The sequence below is a fragment of the Podarcis bocagei genome (genome assembly GCF_964188305.1).
Source record: "Podarcis bocagei genome assembly, chromosome: 8".
Lineage (NCBI taxonomy): Eukaryota > Metazoa > Chordata > Lepidosauria > Squamata > Lacertidae > Podarcis > Podarcis bocagei.
This window is the reverse complement of record NC_138133.1, coordinates 17,883,566-17,905,960: the sequence shown is the minus strand read 5'-3', so window position 1 is coordinate 17,905,960 and position 22,395 is coordinate 17,883,566. Positions and strand designations below refer to the sequence as shown.

Genomic DNA, 22,395 nt, shown 5'->3' with positions numbered 1-22,395 from the left:
CTCCTGAATTCATTTCCTCTGATTTGCTTACATGTTATAGGGGTAGACCTGGAGGCTAAATGTTTTCTTTAATGAGACAGGTTAATTTCAGGCCTGATTTGGGGGCGTAGCTCATATATGCAGTCTCCCCAACCATGCAACCCCTGAAAATGGCTTTCCAGAAAGTTGGGAGAGTGTCTTCTGAACCATGAGTGTTGGGTCATAAGTGGGAGTGGAGTACACCTAAAATCAGGCAAAGGAACCTTATGTAATTCCAGAATGGCAGATGAAGCTGATTGACTGTATGGGACTGGCAGAAATGACTGGCAGAATCCGGGACCAGGGAGAAGAGTCAGCAGAAGAAGATTGGAAAAAATTCAAGGACTATCTACAAAAATATTGTAAAATTAAGGAATGTTGAATGATGCTGGATTGAAATTAAGTGGTTTCAAGCTGTAACTATGATAAAACGACTTTCTTTTTGTAAGCAAGAATTTAAAGCTATAATAATTTAAGATGTTGAGATAAGGATTTGCTGTATAAACAACTTAAACTGGGTATACAAGAAGGGGAGGTATGAGGAGGTCGGGGAAATAAGTCATAAGAAAATAAGTTGTGAAATTTAAGTGTTTTTATTATTTTTATGTTTGTTTTTTCTTTTGTTTGTAAACAAACAAATATCTTTTTTTAAAAAAAGGGAACCTTATGTAATTCCTCCATCCTACTGAGACACCTTACAATGGACCACACATTTTTCATTAAGATCCCTCTGGAGAGACTTTTCAGAGCTTGCAGGGATTGTAGAGGGGTAAAAGAGAAAGACTGGGTGTATGAGCTGCATGCCCCTAGCCCAACCATTGACTATAACCCCATATCTCTTCGGAAACAACATTTGTGGGACAAAATACCGTATTTTTCAGTGTGTAAGGTGATGTTTTTTGCTAAAGAAATTTAGGCAAAAATTGGAGGTCTTTTTATACATAGATAGTGAATGGGGGGGGGAGGTGATCGGTGGCAGTAGCGGTAGTGGTGGGTGGACGATAGGGGGTGATGAGCGATTGGCATCAGTGACCCCCCACAAAAATCTCAACTCAATAAATATTGATTTATTAATTTTGGGTTTTAAAAATAGATGTCGTCTTATACACAGACAAATACAGTATATAAATTACCACTTTCTCATGTGGGGGTTAGTACTTGCCATTTCATATGTACTCTATTTCAACTCTATGCAAAGTCAAAATAATTCAAATAATTCAATTCTGACGAACAACTGGTGCGGGTCTATTTTCCACCTGTCCATAGAAAACAGCAAATTTGAAATAGCGGCAAACCTATAGAAAAAACACAAAGCTAGTATTTAAAAATGTCAATAATTTCATCAAGATATGGGTTTAAAGTTCATCTCTCATTATAAAATCTGTCAATATCTAATGTAGAAACACAAGTGAGTCCAATACATGCTTTCTCTCACTGTTTCTCAGTCTTAGGATGAATCTGTAGGGAGCAAATACTAACAAGCTGACCCATATGTTTTCCAGAGCAAGCTCTGTTAAGCACTTTGCAACTGTAAAAGAGTTACATGCAAGATAAATGGCAGGACTCACCTATTTATTGGAGGTGTGGGTGACAGGCAACAGTACTAGAATGCTAGGCTATTATCGTCTCTCTGAGCTACATAGAATTAGCTCATATTAATGGATCTTGTTTGAGAGAACAGTGCTTAGATTTTTATAAATGATAAATTTATTTATAAGTGCTGAGTGGGAGTGGGTGTCTTTAAAATATACATTCACAAAACCATTTTTGACAGGAACATAATAGTCTACATTAAATCACAACAGTAACCGTTTTGTTTCTCGTCATTCCAGATATTTGTTTACATTCCAATACGCTGCAGCTTTCATTCAATGTGTTCCTACCGTTCATGGAAGGCTCTTTTGATCCAGATGATATTTCCATGAATGGAAGGGGCAGGAAGGCTTCCCCCTTTCTTCTGCAGCTGCCAATGCAGCTTCTCATACTGTTCTAGACAGTCCACCAACTCTCTGCAGCAGATTGGGTGGGCGCAGAGGAGCTGAAGAGAGAAAGGGTAATTTGTGGAAATGCCTCACTCTTCCTCTGCTGGATCAAAGAGCTTTCCAAGAACAGAAGGACAGCATTAGTTATAATACTATGCATGAATGCCAGCTTTCCATAAATATGTTAATGGGCCTAGATCTAGCACGCTGCAGTCAGATAATGGCGCATTAACACTGCGTGCTAAAGTTGCACATTTATGAATGCAACTACAACTTACTACTGTAAGATGTTAACTGTAAGCTGGAGCAAATCACATATTCTACTGCCTGGTTACATGCAGCGGTAATAGCAGTAGTAGTACAGTGGACGCTTGAGTTGCGAACGAGATCCGTGCGGGAGGCACATTCACAACCCACAGCGTCCGCAACCCACAGCGCCATGTCTGCGCACACACGGGTTGCAATTCAGCATTTTTGCGCATGCGCAAAGCGCGATTTAGTGCTTCTGCGTATGCATGAGCGCCGAAACCTGGAAGTAACCTGTTCTGGTATTTCCAGGTTTCAGCGCGTCCGTAACCCAAAAACGCGCAACCTGAAGCGTCTGTGACCCGAGGTATGACTGTAGTAGTAATAATAAGTATAATTTATACCCCACCTCACTGCAGGTTTCTGTCCAGATTTTTGTTCCATTTCATTTTTCATTTCTTATTTTTATTTTTTGAATTTATATACTTCCCTATACCCGGAGGTCTCAGGGCGGTTCACAAAAAAGGTCACAATATATAAAATAATAATAAAAACAATAACACAATAATAACACCCCCCCCCCAAAAAAAAAGAGGCACATTGTAAAAGTGTATAGGATGTTGATCAGGTCAACCAAAGGCCTGGGTAAAAAGGAATGTTTTTGTCTGATGCTTAAATGTGTATAATGAAGGCACCAAGTGAACTTCCATGGGGAGAGCATTCCACAGACAGGGGGCTACTGCAGAGAAGGCCTGTTCTTGCGTTGACATCCTCCTGACCTCTCACGGAGGAGGCACATGAAGGAGGGCTTCAGAAGATGATCTCAGGATCTGGGTAGGTTCATATGGAAGAGGTGGTCCTTGAGGTATTGTGGTCCTGAGCCATTTAAGGCTTTATTTCATTGTGTTTTGAATTCTTCTAGTGCCAGGCTCCCCTAAATTCCTGTATCCAGCACGTGTTAGAATTAAATCAGAGCTTGGGGTTAAACTGGATGCCAGACTCCTGGTTCCTGGACGCAGCTTACCACGTTAAGGAAATCACATGGGGCAATGGGACACTAGGTGAACAACAGGAAGGGGCTGAGGTATTAGGAATGCCAAAGAGAAGGGGCTCTGTGCCAGACAATAAATGGGAGGGGCCCCTCCATCGACACATCATCATCATCATCATCATCATCATCTTTAATTTGTATACCGCCTTTCTATCTTACAATACTCAAGGCAGTTTACAAGCTGAAGAAACAAAAGAAACAAAAAATGCAATACAAAAATGTGATAATAAAACATAACTTTAAAATAGGCAACCTCCATCAAAAAGTAGCATTCAACAATCATTAGAATATTATAAAATAATAATCAACATATAAAAGTTAAACAGAAATCCACCCAACAGTTACAATAATATCTAAAGTATAATCAATAAAACAACGGCAAGCCACAGTACATAAAACAATACAATACACAATGAGAAGCAGAGAGTAGAGCAAGGCAGGTGGAAAGAGGCCTTGCCTGATGGAGTCTCAACCCTCACAGTTCATCCTCCAGGCACAGCTTCCTTATGAGGAGACCCAGGGCCGGAGGGTGGGGCAAGGCAGGTGGAAGGAGGCCTTGCCTGACGGAGTCTCTCCCCTCACAGAATTAGTTAGAAGAAAAAAGCAGAGTTTAATGCAGATATTTTAGATTTGGTTGTGCTAGGACTTGGCGGGGATGGTGGTGAGAGAGGTTGCAAGCTGGAGAGAGGATCACAACACAATGGCTGATTTATGTTTGAAATCATAGCTGTGGCTGTGGGAGAAGCAAGACCCTCTTGAGGTGTTAATGCTGTGAACCCCTCCACCAGGTTGCATATACAATGGTACCTTGGTTCTCGAATTTAATCCATTCCGGGAGTCTGTTCAACTCTCGAAATGGTTCAGAAACCAAGGCATGGCTTCTGATTGGTTGCAGGAGCTTCCTGTACTCAATTGGAAGCCACAGAGACCACGTCAGACGTTCAGCTTCCGAAAAATGTTAGCAAACTGGAACACTCACTTCTGAATTTGCGGCACTCGTAACTGCTGATTTGTTCAGGAGCCAATCCATTTGACTACCAAGGTACCACTGTATGTGTAAATAAGCCCTATAGCATAAAGACACCAGAGTCTTTGCTGCACCTCATTGCCAAAAGGAAACATGAACCCCCAGTAAGCACCCTGAACTCCTGAAATTCCACTCCACTCAGAGATTAGGGTGGGATGCAACAATCACATTGTCAGGGGAAAGAGAAGCAGGAGCTGTCAGGGCCAGTTCTGCAGACCCCATTCACAATTAGTTACTCCAAGGACTGGGCGAAACACTACTTTTTGGTTACTTTGTGTTCCTCATTTTCCAACGTTAAATTCAGTACTCCAGATTTTCCCATGAGTTTGTATTTTTTTTAAAAAAAGTCATAAAAAATCATTAGCATTTTACTGTGAATTTCTCTCAAGAGACACATGTGTATGCAACTTCCCCTAATATAACACATTTTCATGTTTTTTTCACTAATAGATGTACTTTTATGCACACTTTATCTTAATATAGGTGTTTCTGTACACATTACTAGGCTGGAGAATTGCATTTCAAAAATCATGGGTTCAAATTCATTTAGTTCATCCTTTGATGTAAACTTATCCGATTTGCACTTCCCAAACCAATCTCTTAAACTTCTCTGAATTTTGGGATGCAGTGGATTGCCTCTCATGGTGCTCCAACTCAGAGTAGACCCACTGAAGATAATGAACACGACTAAGGGAACAATTGTATGCACAAGAAGCTGGTCTACATTAAACATTAAACTTGCCTAAATTAAGCCACCTTAAAGTTCCAAGAGATCAAAACCCGATTCAGCAGTAGGACAGCTACTGCTGGTGCCCTGCCTAAGCCTGGTACAGGGGAAAGAAGCCTTTCAAGACCAGGTTTCTATGTAATGTGAGCAAGGTGAATGGACTTAGGATGTAGCCTGTCCACCCCCATCCCCTGCTCTAGTCCCACCTACGACCCTAACCCCAGAATGCCCATTTGGGGACTTACTTCATCAGCTAGCTTTGGTTCAACTAACTGAGCTCCAGCTGAGCAACAATGGAGCTCAGTGGAGTAGGAAAGCCAGCCAACCAGAAGAGTCTCTGAGGTGGACTTGCCTGGAGGTAGAGGCAGCATCCAAAGTCAGGTCCAGCCTTAGCGTCGAGCAACAACAATCCACATGGTCAGATGGTCCAGGGATCAGGGAATCTGATGATCATGGGGTCAAGGGTCAAGACGAGCAGGAAGCAGCAAGGTAGAGCCAGGATCTGCAAGCGTTGTTATCAGCATTTAACTGCTGCTGGAAGCTCTGCTTAATAAGACTGAATACAACTGCTTTTCATCAGTGCCTTCTCCTCAATATAGGCTGATCAGCTGCAGGTGGAGTCACTCATCTTTTCCCTCTTCAGGCAGGCAAAGCTGACTCCTGGCCCATGACACAGGATGAGCAAGTTACGTTCATATATCTGTGGCTGAATGTGGGTTGCGGTCTGGCTCAACCACAGATCTGCTGCATCCAAAGTGGCTTATCCCACTGAACCTTGCAGAGTATTGCCGCCTAATTTAGGTTCATTAATTTTAATGTAATTTACTCTGAAGAGGACTGACATTAGGTGCAACCTAATATTCCAACTTTTTTTTAGCATACCCAAATTTACATATTACAAAAAAGTGCATGCCAAAAGGTATGCATGAGTGAAAATAATGTAAAATATAATGCAAAAAAATGCATTGTATTAGGGAGACATGCTTGCAAAATTGTATGAGGCAAAACTCCTCACTATACGTGTACAGTGGTACCTCGGGTTACGTACTTAATTTGTTCTGGAGGTCCGTTCTTAACCTGAAACTGTTCTTAACCTGAAGACCACTTTAGCTAATGGGGCCTCCTGCTGCTGCCGTGCTGCCGGAGCACGATTTCTGTTCTCATCCTGAAGCAAATTCTTAACCTGAGGTACTATTTCTGGGTTAGCGGAGTCTGTAACCTGAAGCGTATGTAACCCGAGGTACCGCTGTATATGAAAAGGAAGGTGCGTGAAAGTGGGCACAGATTTTAATCACAAACAGATGCAAAAATGAGGTGAATTGAACATTAGAAAAATGAAAAATGGAGAGAAACTCTAAAGTCACATATCCACCCCAATCTATATCTGCATCTTTGTTTTCATCAATAGATATAAATACATACACACACAAACATTTTTACGTAAAAATGTGTGACTTGAATACTAAGCATGGAGTTTAAAAGAATTAAGAAGTAATTTTAATACTGTGAAATCGCCATACTTTTTGATAGATGCATTGCATGTTCTGAAGTGCATCAGAAGTATATATATATATAATGTTCCCAGCCCCGACTGTGCTAATGGAAAGCAGGTGTATGATGACACCCCCCAGAACGCTTCCTATTGCAGTTCAATGGATATTGTGCTTGAGCTTAATCACTCAATTCTTACATCTATAACTAGCTTTGTTTTCCTAAGTGCCAGCAGGAGCTACACATGCCACCGCAATTTCCACTTGCCTGTTCTGTGCTTTGTGCTTTGATTCTTTGGGCGTCTGCCACCCCAGTTGGATGGGAATCCATTTTCACAGGCGCAGAACCATGGGAGTGGAGAGGCACAGTGAATGGATGAGAAGTCTTCTCTGGCTCCTCATTTCTTGGCGGCTTTTATAATCCACTGCTGTGGGTTACTGCTGGGTGAATAGGTCCTTCTGGGGTACTATAGTCTCATGCATTGCCAATGAATTTGTCTGCTGCCTGCTCAGAAAGCCCAGCTGCTTTTAGAGATTTGGGAGTGGGGGTTTGTTTTTGCTCGCATCTTTTTGTGTTGGGGAATGGCTAAGGAGCTTTTTTTTTTTTTTTTTTTGAGAGAGAGAGAGAGAGAAAGGGGGAGGATGAATCTTAATTCAAAGGATCAGTGCATCAGTTTCATTTGAATCATTGCAATTTCCATCAAACAGCCGCTCATCCTTTGTGGTGTTATATGTCAGTTGAAGTGGTAGTTCCTTGTATGTTCATGTGTGGAAAGATGAGGAACACAGACACACACAGAGAGAAACCTTCATTCAGATTTCTGGAGTGTCTTCGCAGGCTCCGTTTCAGATTGGACCTGTTCTGAGTTGATCTGAAAAGAATCAGTTTCAAATTATTTTGCTTTCAGAGAGTCCTCGTTTTCATATGTTTCCCAAAAGGTATTGAGGAGGAGCAAGGAGGGCTCTTTGAAACTGCTACCATAGTCCCTTGGACTTAAAGACCATGGCCAGCAGCATGGATGATAGCTTCAGGAATGCCAGAAGCTATGGTGTGGTGTGGGAAGGAGAAGTCCTTTACCTTGGACTGAGAAGGACACAGACAGGAAGGGATAATCAGAGGTGGGGTGATGGTGTCCCTGTATGAAAGGCAGGGTCAAAAGGGTCTCCCAGGGTGAGAGACTGGGAGAAGAAATAGGGTCCCAGGTGGGAGATTGGACGGTCTACCTCTCTGTATGTGGATATATATGATATAATTATGGTAAAAGGTCATATGGGTATTTTCACTCTCTTTCTGTTTTTTTTCTTTCTCTTTTGGGATTTAAATATATATATATATATATTATTACCGTATTTTTCGCTCTATAACACGCACCCGACCATAACACGCATGTAGTTTTTAGAGGAGGAAAATCCGTAGGCATGCCACCCGTAGGCATTCCCTCCATAACACGCACAGACATTTTCCCTTACTTTTTAGGAGGAAAAAAGTGAGTGTTATGGTGCAAAAAATACGGTATTTTGTAAACTAGTATGATTCTTATTTTATGCCCATTTTTTTCAGTTAAAAATATTTTTAAAGAAATGCCTGAAACTACATTCCCCATGCATCCTGCTGGCAGCATGTAGAGCAAGGGATATGGGTGGCGCTGTGGTCTAAAACACTGAGCCTCTTAGGCTTGCTGATCAGAAGGTCAGCGGTTTGAATCCCTGTAGCAGGGTGAGCTCCCGTTTCTCTGTCCCAGCTCCTGCCAACCTAGCAGTTCGAAAGCATGCCAGTGCAAGTAGATAAATAGGTACTGCTGTGGCAGGACGGTAAATGACGTTTCTGTGCATTCTGGTTTCTGTCACAGTGTCCCCTTGTGCTAGAAGCGGTTTAGTCATGCTGGCCACGTGACCTGGAAAGCTGTCTGTAGAGAAATGCCAGCTCCCTTGGCCTGAAAGTGAGATGAACACTGCACTCCATAGTCACCTTTGACTGGACTTAATCATCCAGGGGTCCTTTACCTTACCTTTTACCTAGGGCAAGTGTGTCCAACATGTGGCCCTATAGATGTTGTTGGGCTCGAACTCCCCTTGTTCCTGACAATCGACTCGGCTGGCTATGGCTGATTGGAACTGGAATTCAACAGCACTTGGAGAAATCAGCTCAGTTGCTACTCTATCTCAGAAGGTCCCTTTACTGTCACCAATCAGTAGCTTAGGGAACAGGCAGCTGTTGCAGGGAAGGCTGCAGGAAGGCCTTTACATCAGTGTTCTTCAACCTTCGGTCTTCAGACATTGTTGGACTGCAACTCATTCCTGATCACAGAACTGGGGATGATGGGGTTGTAGCTCAAGATCTGGGAAGTCAAGGTTCTGGCTTTGTCCCACTGAGAGCCTCAAGGTCCATAAATAGCAACACCCTGGCGGTCCCGGGCCCTAAGAAAGTTAGATTAGCTTCAACCAGAGCCAGGGCCTTTTCAACGCTGGCTCCGGTCTGGTGGAAGGCTCTGCCTCATGAGACCAGGGCCCTGTAGGATCTGATTTCTTTCCGCAGGGCCTGTAAGACAGAGTTGTTCCACCTGGCCTTTGGCTTGGAGCCAATTTGATTCCCTCCCCCTCTTTCTTCTTTTCTTTTTCCTTTCTCCTTCTGTGATGAGGCTGCATTTTAATATTTTAATGTTTCAATATTTTAGTGTTGTATTTTAATCTCGTTTTTAAGTTGTATTCATTCAACTTGTTTTTATTATTGCTTGTTAGCGGCCCTGAGCCCGGCCTTGGCTGGGGAGGGCAGGGTATAAATAAAAATTATTATTATTATTATTATTATTATTATTATTATTATTATTATTATTATTATTGAATATGCTGCTTCTGTTGTGAGGAGAGAAAAGTGGGGGAAAACCAGGCCTATTTGTAGCATCCTTAGCCAAAATTCAACAGACTGAATATAATCCAGATAGATGGTGAAGCATTTCCTCCCCCCGCCCTCCGAAAAAAACAAAAACAAAAAACAATTCCACAGTTATGAGGCATGTGTTATGTTCCAATGATTAAATTTGTATGCAATTGCAAATAACATGTGGGAGAATTGTTCATCTAGGCTGCAGTCCAGAAACCTGGGCATACAGGAATCCCAGGCATTGAAAATTCATTCTCCATAGGCCCAGAGACATTTGCCATCACATGTTCTGACCTCATGGAGATGAGCTGAGGGCTGCCTTTGCCCTTTCCATTGTACAACACAGAGGGACTTTCCCCCTGGGCTCCCACAAAACTACACAAACCATCACGACCTTTGGGTGACAACCTTACTTCTTTTAGCCCCAGAAATTTTGTGGTAGTCAATAGTTGGAAAATGCAGTCAGTGCCTGTTACTAAAGTTATCCTTTTTATTTCTTATTGCATTGTGACATCTGAAGGATATACATGCTCACTAGGAGTCAGCCTGACAAAGATTTACAGATACAAATGGCCAACTTGGGGAGTCTATATTTTCGTTTAGATATCTAGCCATAGATCTTAATTTTGAAAGTGATTTGAACAGCCAGAAGCTATTCCATTCAGAAACAGGAACGGGGCCAAAATAAGAGGCCTTGACAATGAAACAGCTGCTTAGATTTAGCTATCTTCCTTCACAGAGTTAAACCATTACCTTCTACTTGGGGATGGGAACAGCCATTATTACATTTCCACGTCAGAGCTGCTAGCTCCAGTCATGAAACTCTCATAACAGATTTAGAAGTACCATGACTTAGTCTCTGGTGGTCCCTATTTTTGATAGGCAAACCTCATTATCTAGCATTGGCTTTTGCTTAGGTTCTAGGTGTACCTTTTAAGGGGGGAAATGTGTACATAACCGGCTTCACATATGTGCTACCAATGGAAAGGTTCACTTGAACTCAAAGGACAATTATTGTAAAGGTGGTGTTCCCTCTTCGCAGCAAAACTCCAGCACACGCAGCATGATATTTACAGTCTTTATTACAAATATACAAAGAACAGCTTCAGTTCAAAATCATGCGTCTGAACCTGTCGAGTCAGATTCGGGGAGTGGCTTCCTTCGATTTTGGCACCAACAAAGTAGGCGTGGAAATCTCGCGAGACGTCTTTGCTCTTTATGTTTCATTTCCGTGCTTGCCTGTGCTGGTGTGAAAGCCCCGCCCCATTTTCTGAGTCTGAATTTCCTCCTACCAGCTCTAGTGGGTTGTAGGGCTCTTCACAATCCCTAACCCCCTGCTCCTCCTGACTATGCCCTGCCCCCTGTTCTGCTTCATGCATCAGTTCCCTGTCTTCCTCTTCTGCCGGTTCCTGCTCAGAACCCTCCCCTGCTTCTGATGAAACCGCATGTTCTGGCTCTTCCCTGACAGTTATGGATGGGTTGCCCCCCACAATGTATCCCATTAACAAAGTGCATCAACTAATTGGAGCTGCTCGGAGTTCTGCTCATCCCTCCTTCCAAAAATGCCACCCCTGGTCCAAAAGATTACTGAACTTGCCCCCCTCCTTTTGCAGTCTTTTAGGACTCATCTACACTGGCAAAGAAAAGTCGCTTTATATGCTTTGTTTATGCATTATAACACTGTGACACCAGGTGGGGCTGTGGAGTTCTGTTTTTGCCAACCCAATTTCTCATACAAAGTTTGCAACGTGTTTAACTGAAACACTTCTTGGGTGTGTCTAGATCCAGCCTTAGTCAGATTGTGAAATGGGGCGGCGGGTTGAGTCCAGTCTTCAGCCCTGGTCTCTTCCATTTCCACACCCATTTGTCTGTTCAAGGCAACAAGTATTGCTGACTGCATTTTGCCTGCAGCCTTTCTATCAAAATTTCTTAACAATAAACAAAGTGATCTGAAGCATTTTTGACCCTGCTGCTTCAGAAAGCAACAGATAGGCTGCATTCGCACAGCAGTTTATTCTACTTCCTCAATGTTTTCTTAATGGTTACTTAGAATCATAGAGTTGGAAGGGACCTTCCTCAACCTCGGTCCTCCAGATGTTTTGAGACTACAGTTCCCATCATCCCTGACCACTGGTCCTTCTAGCTAGGGATCATGGGAGTTGTAGGCCAAAAACATCTGGAGGGCTGAGGTTGAGGAAGCCTGATAGTCCAACCCTCTGCAATGCAGTGTGCAGCTTTCAGCATTGTATTTGAGCTTTCACATGACATAAAAGCCACTCCTGGAAAACGAATGATATATAGTGCGTGTTTAGTGCTCATTTCCACGTTGTTTGATTCCAGAAAGAAAATCTGTTTGCAACCCGCTCAACCTGTAAAATTGTGGGAGTAAAATGATAAAATTTGAGGCAGTATACCAACACATAGTTCTTTCCTGCTTTTTTAATGGGCAAGCAAAAATACGCATGTTGGGGAGTAGGGAATTATGTTCATTGTTGTGTTACACCAAGCCCACTGGTGTGAATGTAATTTAGTGCTGCCTGCTGGTATATAATCATAATTTAATAACAATAATTTATTAATTAAGCCCTGCCCATTGAGGCATCTGATCAAGGCTTGTATTTTAAAATGAGCTTAAAAATATATTTGCAAATGTTTGTATGTTTCATGCCAGGCAGAAAGCAGCTGGCTAAGTACTTTGGCAGTTGTTTATCCTCCTGAACAGGGCCCCCTTGATTTATAGCAGTAACAGGAGACAAGTTTCTCAAAGTTGTAAAAGGGAATTACAGGCTGGGAGCAAAGGTTACACTGACCCTACATATTACAGAATACAATCAAGCTGCAAAAACACTAATTAAGAGTTGGTAAATAGTAAGATTTATTGTTTAACAGAAAATAATACCATGTGCCTCCCATCAGACTGTAGCCATATTTTCCTAAGGTTAAAGGGCAAAGAGCTAATGGGGAAAGCAGCTGGCTGGGAAAGGAGGGGTGTAAACTGAAGAGGCTTTTTTTGAAGCTGTTTTCTACTGAGTTCCTTTTTTACTTTGCAAAGGCCTTTTCTTCTAAAAAGCTATCTATGTTATGTATGAGATTTATTGCCTTAATGTAATTATGCAAAGGATTTAGAAAGTAAGAAACGTTAGATTCTTATGTTGGATTCTTATTTCATTGATGGTGTGTGAGAATGTGAACCCAAGATTTCTGTTTAGACAGAATTTAATACCATGAGCCATCTGTTTTAGCCATTTGTTTTGGAATGGAGGGGCAACAGGGGCAAAAGGTGATCTGGTAATTAAGGTGCCTTGTCGAGGCAAATATAAGATATATGGCTACTTGTCTGCCATTTATGGATAGAAGGAAATATAGCTCTTTGTCTCCCATAAAAGGTAATAGGAAATGGGTGTATCTTTTATGATTGGTTCTAGCAAACAGCCAATAGGAATTTCAACCAGGCTGATTGGACAGAGGCAGCCAAAGGAGGAGCAAGGGGGCTGGGCTGAGGAAATATAAGTGCTGGCCATCAGGGCTGGAGGGGGCAGAGCTTTGGTATCCATATACCACTGTGCTTATCATTTATTTGTCTGACAAATAAATTATTATTTTAATTTCTCTATTGCTGCGTTGAATATTTCATTCCAGCTAAGCGTTAACCACAAGCAGGGTGCTAAATCATCTGGCCAGGCCTCCCCAGCCACTCTGGTTGGCTCCCAACAGGATTTTAAAAACATGATAAAACATCACACATTAAAAACTTCCCTAAACAGAGAGGCCTTCATATGTCTTCTGAAAATCAAATAGTTGTTCATTTCCTTGACATCTGATGGCAGGGTGTTCCACAGGGAGGGCGCCACTATCAAGAAGGCCTTCTGCCAGGTTCCCTGTTACCTCACTTCTTGCAATGAGGGAACCACCAGAAGGCCCTCGGCGCTGGGCCAAAAAGCTACAGTTCCATAAGACAGCAGATACTGTAATGTAAAAAGGATAGAAGAAAACTAGCATTATGACCAGGATAACTTATGCAATATTTACTGTGTCTGATTGTGCCTATGGTAAGATAGAGCCATCAGCAATGAGTAAGGATGGTGCATATGTTTGTGCAAACATAGGGAGTAATTCTTTGGAACATGGTACAAGCCTGGGTGCTACATGTCATGATGAAGGCATGAAAGGTTGGGTGCAGAACACAGGGTTTGCATTCCTGTTAAAGCCAGGCTGTCATGAGCTGTGCTAATATCAAAAAGTCAGTGTCAGACACTTCTGCAGAGACTGTCCAGAAGGAACCTATGGTTGTTGTTTTTCGTTTGAAGCCCTTCACCAAATTAACACCTGCCAAGTGCCATCTGCCCATTTCATAAAGTATACAGGAGCATGGAGCAAGGGTCTTCTCTAAGGTGTCACTTATTGGCTGTGAGACTCAAGGAGGCCTGCCAGGGACCAAGGAGGAGAGCTTCAGGAGACAAGTCAAAACTGGATGTGCTCCAAAAGGGCATCTGAATTGAGGGCAAGCTGGGCAACTTGTTCCCACTTCATTCCAAAAAGAAAAGAAATCACCGGAAATGAATGTTTATACTGGTTTTCCTTGGGAGATTTTATCTTATCTTATCTTGAGTTCAGGTTATTGTCAGCTCCCTGTAGCTTTCCTGTCGGAAAGAAAAGAGAAACCAGGAAAATGAAATAGGATACTAAACTGTGCTTTAGTATGCTACACACAGACATTATGTGCAGCACATACGCCCTTGAGGAAGAGCACATGTTTTGCATGCAGAAAAAAATCAGTTCAGTTCCTGTTATCTCCAGGCAGTAATGGGGAAGACCCTGATCTGAAATCTGGGGGGAGTAGCCTACAACTCCATCAACTCTGACCATTGGCCAAGCAGGCAAGGAGGGGGAGAGTCTGTTGCTGCCACCGCTGAGGTTCAGCCTTGTGTGATGTGCCAGCTCTGAGATGCAGGAAGAGGGCTGAGCCACCCTGGGTGGGAAGAAAGGGGACACAGAGCAGAGAAGAAGAGTTTGGATTTGATATCTCACTTTATCACTTCCCTTAAGGAGTCTCAAAGCGGCTAACATTCTCCTTTCCCATCCTCCCCCACAACACTCTGTGGGGTGAGTGAGGCTGAGAGACTTCAGAGAAATGTGACTAGGCCAAGGTCACCCAGCAGCTGCATGTGGAGGAGCGGGGAAGTGAACCCAGTTCATCAGAGTCCACCGCTCCTAAACACTACACCACACTGGCACTACAGCACACTGGCACAAGGAGTCTTGGCGTTGTTGTTTTTTAAATGCTTTGTGCATCTGCATCCAATCTTGCCCCTTTCCAAATTTTATTCAACGGTGTGTGTATTTTCACCTGAGGAATGTTGGAAGGCATGTAGTAGCAGTCACATTAATAACCTAATAGGATAGGGGTGGCTAACCTGTGGCCCTCCAGATGAGATTGGCAGCTCTATCACCCTTCGGCAATATGGTTAACAATCAGGAATGATGGGAGTGGAAGAGTACCATATTAGCTACCTCTGGTTGATTATGACCTGCTTAAATCTCACAGAGAGGCAGAAGACAAGTCCCAACGAATAATAAATTTCTGTGTTGCTCAATGGCTTCTGTGGGTGATTATCCCTGGCCAAATCTGAATAATTAAGCCAAAGGCCAGAAGTTTATTCAAACAGTATCTCTTTGTTTCTGGCAAAATCCAATCACTTTGTCAAAATGATTCTGGACTCAATAATGCAGATTTTTGTTGTTATGCTTGTTTTGAAATAAAAGAAAAGAAAATGCATTCAATTAGCCAAAGTATTCTAAAAAGGCCATTTTATAAGCAAGAAGATTTGTCTCATGAAAAAGCAGAGAGGTGTTTGATTTGTTTGCCTTGTTTTTACTGCCCAAGTCTACAGGACAATGTTTTCGACCTGCCCTCCAATGGCATCTAAAAACTAGATGCATCCTTCAGAGATACAGATCTATAAATTAACTGGCTCATGTTTTACAACGGAAGTAGCACTGGCTCAGCATAGCAAAGATGGGGCTGGATAATATTGCAAAGCCATCTCCTCCATTGTACCGCCTGAATGCAGCACTAAATTGACCAATAAAATATCACATATTTGATTAAATCAACAGCTTGTAAGTGTAGTGGGTTTTAGTGCTGGCAGCCTGAGTGATACAAGATCCTGGTGTAACTTAATATAATTGACTTTAACCAAAATATATAGAAGTCAGTGCCATATTTTATCTGCAGCAGAACCTCAGCGCTTTGTGATTGTACCCACAGAGCCGAGAAGAGGATATGGATTCACATCGCAATTCTAATAACTCACAGGACTCATCGTACCATGACGTTTGAACTTTCTGCTATGCAGAATCAGGAAGTGTGATTGATCAGTAAGAACGTGCCTTGCCGCATTATTACTGGAGGGTTACATGAGAAGGGGGAGAAAGTATCCATATTTAAATGAGTGACTGGGATTAGAATGCCATTGTTATTCAGGGGGAAAAACCTATGCCTGAAATGTAAAGGTCAGAATCACTGCTGAGGACTCGCCTGTAGCACCTGCAAGTAAAATTTTCCTTCGCATGAAGAATATATATAAATCCCCTTCCTTCTTTTGGTACTATAGCAAAAGCTCCTAGATGGCTGGAGATTTTTTTCCCTCTCTTAGTTTCCATCTCCCAGAGTCTGTCAGTTAAAGAACAACAGTAAAATTTGCCTAATCCTAGTAGACTAAACCAGGGTTTCCCAAACTTGGGTCTCCAGCTGTTTTCAGACTACAATTCCCATCATCCCTGACCACTGGTCTTGCCAGCTAGGGATGATAGGAGTTGTAGTCCAAAAACAGCTAGAGAGTTTGGGAAACACTGAGCTAATCCTATGCACATCTCCTAAGAAGTACCTCCCACTGAGTTCAGTGGAACTTACTCACAGGTAAATATTGGCGCTTACACTGAATCGAGGCCAAAGGCCTAGACCAAATCAGGCTGCTTTGGGGGAATCCTAGTTTTGCTTGAGTCAGTTTGAGACACTCCTAGAGCACCATAGATTGGACAGGGAGGCCAAGTGTGATCTGGGGAAGACAGGGAGCAGGACAACAGGGAGGAAGGAGAGGCAGGTGTCACATGGGAAGAAGCAGATGCCAGACCCTCCAGCTGTCCCTATTTTCCAGAGACAGTCCCAGATTTACAGAAGGGTGGAATTTTTTGCTTACCAGTTGCTAAGTGAAAGATGTGATCCTGTGGAGTGCAGGTTGCTGTTTCTTTGAGAGATGTTTCCCTGCAGCGAAGGCACTCACCAAGTGAGCAGTACCGTGCAGGATCAAACCTTCCTGTTCTCCATGAGGAGTGGGAAGAAGGAGATGCAGTATTCCCTTGTCCCCACTCCCATCCATATATTGAATTGGAGTTTTAAAAACCCTTAGCCCAAACCCTTGAATTCCATAAAGGATGTGTCCAGGGTAGTCCGGTTGGTACATGAGTTTCCACAGATCTGGAGGTCCTATGTCAGACTTGCAGGGCAGATTGGCGGTTTGGCTCACAGCCGTATTAAACACCATATTTCACCATGTAATGGTCACCACCACATAATAGTTGTAACCCCCACCCCTTTTGAACTCTAAAATTGGTCCCCAGAACATTCCCTGCGTAATAGTCACAGGGGTGAAAATGCCTTCCCAGTGAGACGTTTTGTTTTGCTCATGTTATGTACTGGGTTGAATAGGATCCAAAATGCAGAACAATAGGATCCAGAATGCAGCAGTCTGATTGGTCCACAGGAGAATCCCGGAATTAGCCAGTCACGTGGGGCCCATTGTGTAAATAATGTATATAAAGCAGACATTCTGGGGGAACTTCCATTCCTCCTCACCACTATGAGCTGAATAAAGAGCATGAAATCCACTCTCGACTCCGAGTATATTTCAGCTCAACAGCACTTCTCCGCTTTTGTAAATTAAATGGCTATTGGCGCATTCATTTCCCAGCCTCTTTGTGTCCCACTGCGGGCTCAGAACTGCCTGCGGGACTTGCCTTCAGCCTTCAGCCTGCAGAGAATGAGGCAGTCCAGTGAGGGGAGTGAAGGCGATGGTGAAGTCCTGCCCGGAGGCAGGTGGTTGAGGCCCATGGATGTGCCCAGCACCCGGTAACTGCCTGCGCTGGGGAACAAGTAACCGGGGGGGGGGGCATGCCTGAGGCAGGGTCTGTGAAGTGGGCCTCCAGCTTCTCCATGTGAGGCTCACAGAGTGGGGTTAGATACCTCAGCTAATCTATGCATTTACTGTATTTCACCGCGTAATAGTCGCCACCGCAGAATAGTCGCACCCCCTTTTAAAAAATCCCATAAAAATGTGACCATTATGCAGTGAAATGCAGTATGCATGAAATTACAGCCTTGTTTATTTCTTTTTTAAAAAAATAAATAAATCTGGGTTCCACACATATCTAGAAAATGACCAATTTGTCCTTCCCTATTCTGGAAAGTAGCACACAGTAATTTTGCTCATGTAACTGTCTGCACACATTTAACAGGAGAAGTGAGGTAAGAAGACAGCTTAATGCTGATCCTTCCATTCATTTCAAGAGAGGTTATTCTGTTAGGTCCCTCTACTGAAACGCTTAAGCTCACAGTGATTTTTTAAATACCAAAATCTATACAGTGATTATGGGCAGCTCTGGGAGATTATATCACCCTTTGTGTTTTACCGCACTTTGGAAGGCTAAGCAAAAAGGAAATAACTCCAAGCAGACCAATAAACAAACTGAGATATAATCCTCCAATATAATCTTCCAATAAATTAAGAGAGAGAGAAACTGGTTTCATGATAAATGATGGCTTACCCACTTTTGGGGGTGGGCAACAGTTGTGACCCAGCCCAACTCTTTGGGGCAGGAGGGTGGAAAGGGAGGGAACACTCCCCTCCTCCTTTGTGGCTGGTTGTTGGCTTCGGCCAACAAAGATGATGGGATCACCCACTAAAAAAATACAAATTTGAGTTGGCAAATCATGGCTCCAAATCAAGGCTTCCCTCTGACCTGCCGTTGTGGTATAAAGGCTTCCTGTCCTGGGAGCCGGTGGCTCAGTTGGCGACAGATCAACTCTCCCACCCTATACATAGGTCCATGAATACAGTGGTACCTCTAGTTATGAACTTAATTCATTCCGGAGGTCCATTCTTAACCTGAAATTGTTCTCAACTAGAGGCATGCTTTCTCTAAAGGAGCCTCTTGCTGCCGTTGCACCGCCAGCACGCAATTTCCATTCTCATCCTGGGGCAAAGTTCTCAACTCGAGGTAACTCTTCCAGGTGAGTGGAGTTTGTAACCTGAAGCATTTATAACCTGAGGCGTTTGTAACTCGAGGTACCACTGTACTGTGTTATTGAGAGCTTGCTGTGGATATCATCCGTTGCCATATTTGGTGCCTGCAGACAGGAAGAAATTTGTCTGCAGACAAATTGGGCCCATTTGGGGGTTTCGCCTTCCTCATAGCAATCACCACAACTTTTGGCAGATAAGGCATTGGGTTGAACCATTTAGCTTATTTCCTGTGAAGGGGTGAATTGGTGCATCACCCCCTTTCCTTCCAGAAGATGTTATATCTCCGGATGCCCGAGTAAAAGAGTCTGGATGGAAATTCTGTCCAGTATGCCAAGCGTGAAGCAGATGGGCCACAGAGCTCCCAGATGGTGACCTGGGGGGGACCCACCTTACTTGACCCCCATCTTGAGGTGACCCTTAACCCAGGCATGGCCCTGTGCAAACTCCAGCCAACAAGCAGAAGTATGAATCATGATATAGGCCCAGTGCCTAAGCCTAAGCCTACCTCCATTTGTAATCAATAAATTTGTGGCCATTTTCAATTCCAGAACTTTGTTGTGTCAATTTTCTCACCTCTTACTGCCTCACCCCTTTCTGTCCCCAGAGGACACTGCGCTTGGATCCACAAATACCAGTTTCATAACAGCAGTTTTGTGTTAGCTTAGTTTGCATCATTCAGAGATATTGTAGGGCTCAAATATTTATTATTCAAGGTTGTAAAGAGATAAGCAAACTCAGGAATGCACATGGCCGTGGTGTTGTGGGGCCATGGCAGGGAGGAGGGAGATTGCAGGAAGAAGGAAGGCCAAGACCTTACATGGTAATAGGAACTTACTACAGTGGTGCCTCGCAAGACAAAAATAATCTGTTCCGCGAGTCTCTTCGTCTAGCGTTTTTTTCGTCTTGCGAAGCAACCCTATTAGCGGCTTAACGGATTAGCGCTATTAGCGGTTTAGCGGCTATTAGCGGTTTAGCGGCTTAGCGGCTAAAAGGCTATTAGCGGCTTAGCGGCTTAGAAAAAGGGGGGAAAGCGAAAAAAATCGCAAGACTTGCAAGACGTTTTCGTCTTGCGAAGCAAGCCCATAGGGAAATTCGTCTTGCGAAGCGCATCGAAAAACGGAAAACCCTTTCGTCTAGCGGGTTTTTCGTCTTGCGAGGCATTCGTCTTGCGGGGCACCACTGTATAACTTTCGATTTCCCAGAAATCAGGTGGTTTACAAGAAATCAGGTGGTATTGTATTCTGCAAATATATAAGAAGCTGGCTCACCCAGAATTCGGGGGCAGACTCCGGGCATGAGCTGGTCTGTGCCTTTGTGTCCAAGCAATTGCTTCACAAAATAAAAAAAAATCTTTTTTTTCCTGCTGTCGTTTGACTCTTGCAGCGTCCCTGATGCTCCTAGTATCAGATAAGGCTAGATAGGTAGGTCCTTCAATATCAATCCCAAATTGTCAATAATCACCACAATTTTGCACCCAATGGACACCAAGTCCTCCTTGCCATTTTGGCTGGAAAGAATAGATTCCACAGAGTGAGGGAATTTATCCAGGTGGTTTTTTTGTTTGATTCAGCCTGGTTGTAGATAAGAGCATTTTCAAATATGTTGGAGAAACCATTGAAGTTCCCTAGAAACATTTTAGGAGTTCCTGAATGAGAAGAGTAATAATATTGGGCAGTCTTCTCCAAAGTTTGTCTGCCACTACGGATATTCCACTGTAATATTCCACAGGAGGGTTGCAGGTGCCTAGTCAGTACATAAGGCTTTGGTGATACCAAGTAATGCTCTCTCATACACCACATGAATTGAACATACACTTTAAATCATGACCCAGACTTCTCTGTACAATGTAACTTGGCAGAGGCAGAATAGACATAGCTCCCTGAAGGTGGAAAGACTGAAACTGCTGAATTGTTGTATTAGAAGATTAAATAAACTTACACTAAAACAGGAATGGAGAGAAACCTGCACAAATATTCTAATTGACCTGTGGGAGGTAATAGAATTTTAAACATGAAATACTTTGTAGCAGTAAAATTTACATTGCAAAACTGATCTAGGCAAGTATGTTTCTTTTTTTCCTGGCGACTGGTAACATTATATGCTCAAACACAGCGGATGACATTTTTAATTTGACTCTGTTCATCAGAGGGTTGCAGCTCATACATTTCATTCAATCAGAACAGAATGAGGAGAACATCAGTCAAGGCTTCTCCCTAGCCTGGCTCCAGTTTCATTTGGATTTGAATATTTGCTTAGAATGACCCACCATTGCCTTAACTTCTCTGCGGACCTGAACAAAAACAAAACAGAGATTTCTGCAGTCATCTAAGATAGGCGGAAATGCGAGAATACAGTAAGCACACAAATTTTGTGGGGGTTACATTCCGTGAATCACGCCTAAAGCCAAATTCACATAAAATCAAAACCCACTGACTTCAGTAGTGGGTGATATTACCAAAGTCATTTCCCCAGGAACCCCCTTTCTGCTGCTTAATTATTATTTTTTTGCCATGCATGTAAAACTGAATGCACAAGATAAATGCCTGTAAGTTGCAGGCTTACTGTATTGAAGGGTGGCTGTGCTTTGATCTGCGTAATGTTTCGTAACGTGCAAAATAGGTAGCTTCACCTCTGACACATCTGAATGAGTTATGATTTTAAAATGTTTTTCTTTTCTTCTATTCTTCTCACCAGCCTTTCCATCTGTGAGAATATGTCTTCATAGAATAATATAATGATATGCTATATGATCAACTGTGGAATATCCCATTAGACATTCTGGATTTGTTTTTTTCACTTTTCAAAGTTATGTTCTTACTTATCGCTATTTGTGTATTATTATTATAATTGTTGTTGTTGTTGAAAAACATCCCTATTGGTATATACTTTGTTGAGCCTGTGACACTTATATACCCTAGCCTATGGGTATCTCAGATACAATCTCCTGTTGAAGCACTGACCTTTCTGAAACTTTATTAGCTTTAATAGTATAGCAACATTGTTTCTCCTTAGGCTTCTGAAGCAGATCTCATATGCAGAGGTGACTCCAGGAAACTAGTTTGGTTGGTGAGAAATCTGATGAGAGGGGGAAAGACGATTATTAAGGAAGCAAGAAATTAATCCATGTTATATAGTGACTGAACGTTACGGGAGCAAATGGAAGAGGGAGCCACCACTAGTTCTTACAGTCATTTGGAGTCATCCTTAAACAGACCTGATCTGAACTTTAATTCCAAGCATATGATTCATTAGGTGAGATACTGTATTTTCAGTTGTCATAGTCTAGTACTGTACAATATGCAAGTCTGGCAAGTGTTCAATAACCACAATTTAGGCCTTGATTTCTGGACATTAACACGTGATGATGTCGAACCAGTACTGTGATTATTTACTTGCCCAGTCCCATATTCCAAGCTGCAGTAAAAGGCACAAGACCAGGCATTTTTTAAACAACAACAACAACAACAACAACAATAATAATGAGGCATTTAGCAATCCTAACAGTAACAAACCCAATATTCTCTCCCTGCCCCTAGTTCTGCTGCTTCCAAAGAAACAGAGGCCATGCTATTTTTTTTTTATTCTGAGCAAGAGAGGGGGAAGATATTCCAGGATGAAAATAGCTGCTTTCCTTGTAATCAGCAGGTAGCTCTGTATTGTCTTGTGATGAC

At 42.7% G+C, this 22,395-nt stretch overlaps 1 protein-coding gene across 1 annotated transcript in view; it reads left to right on the top strand.

Moving 5' to 3' along the window:
• LOC308593616 (uncharacterized protein) overlaps nt 1–22,395 on the top strand; it is a gene marked incomplete at its 3' end in the record, with an annotated part of 548,845 nt that overhangs the window by 495,831 nt on the left and 30,619 nt on the right. The gene's annotated exons all lie outside the window — the stretch shown is intronic.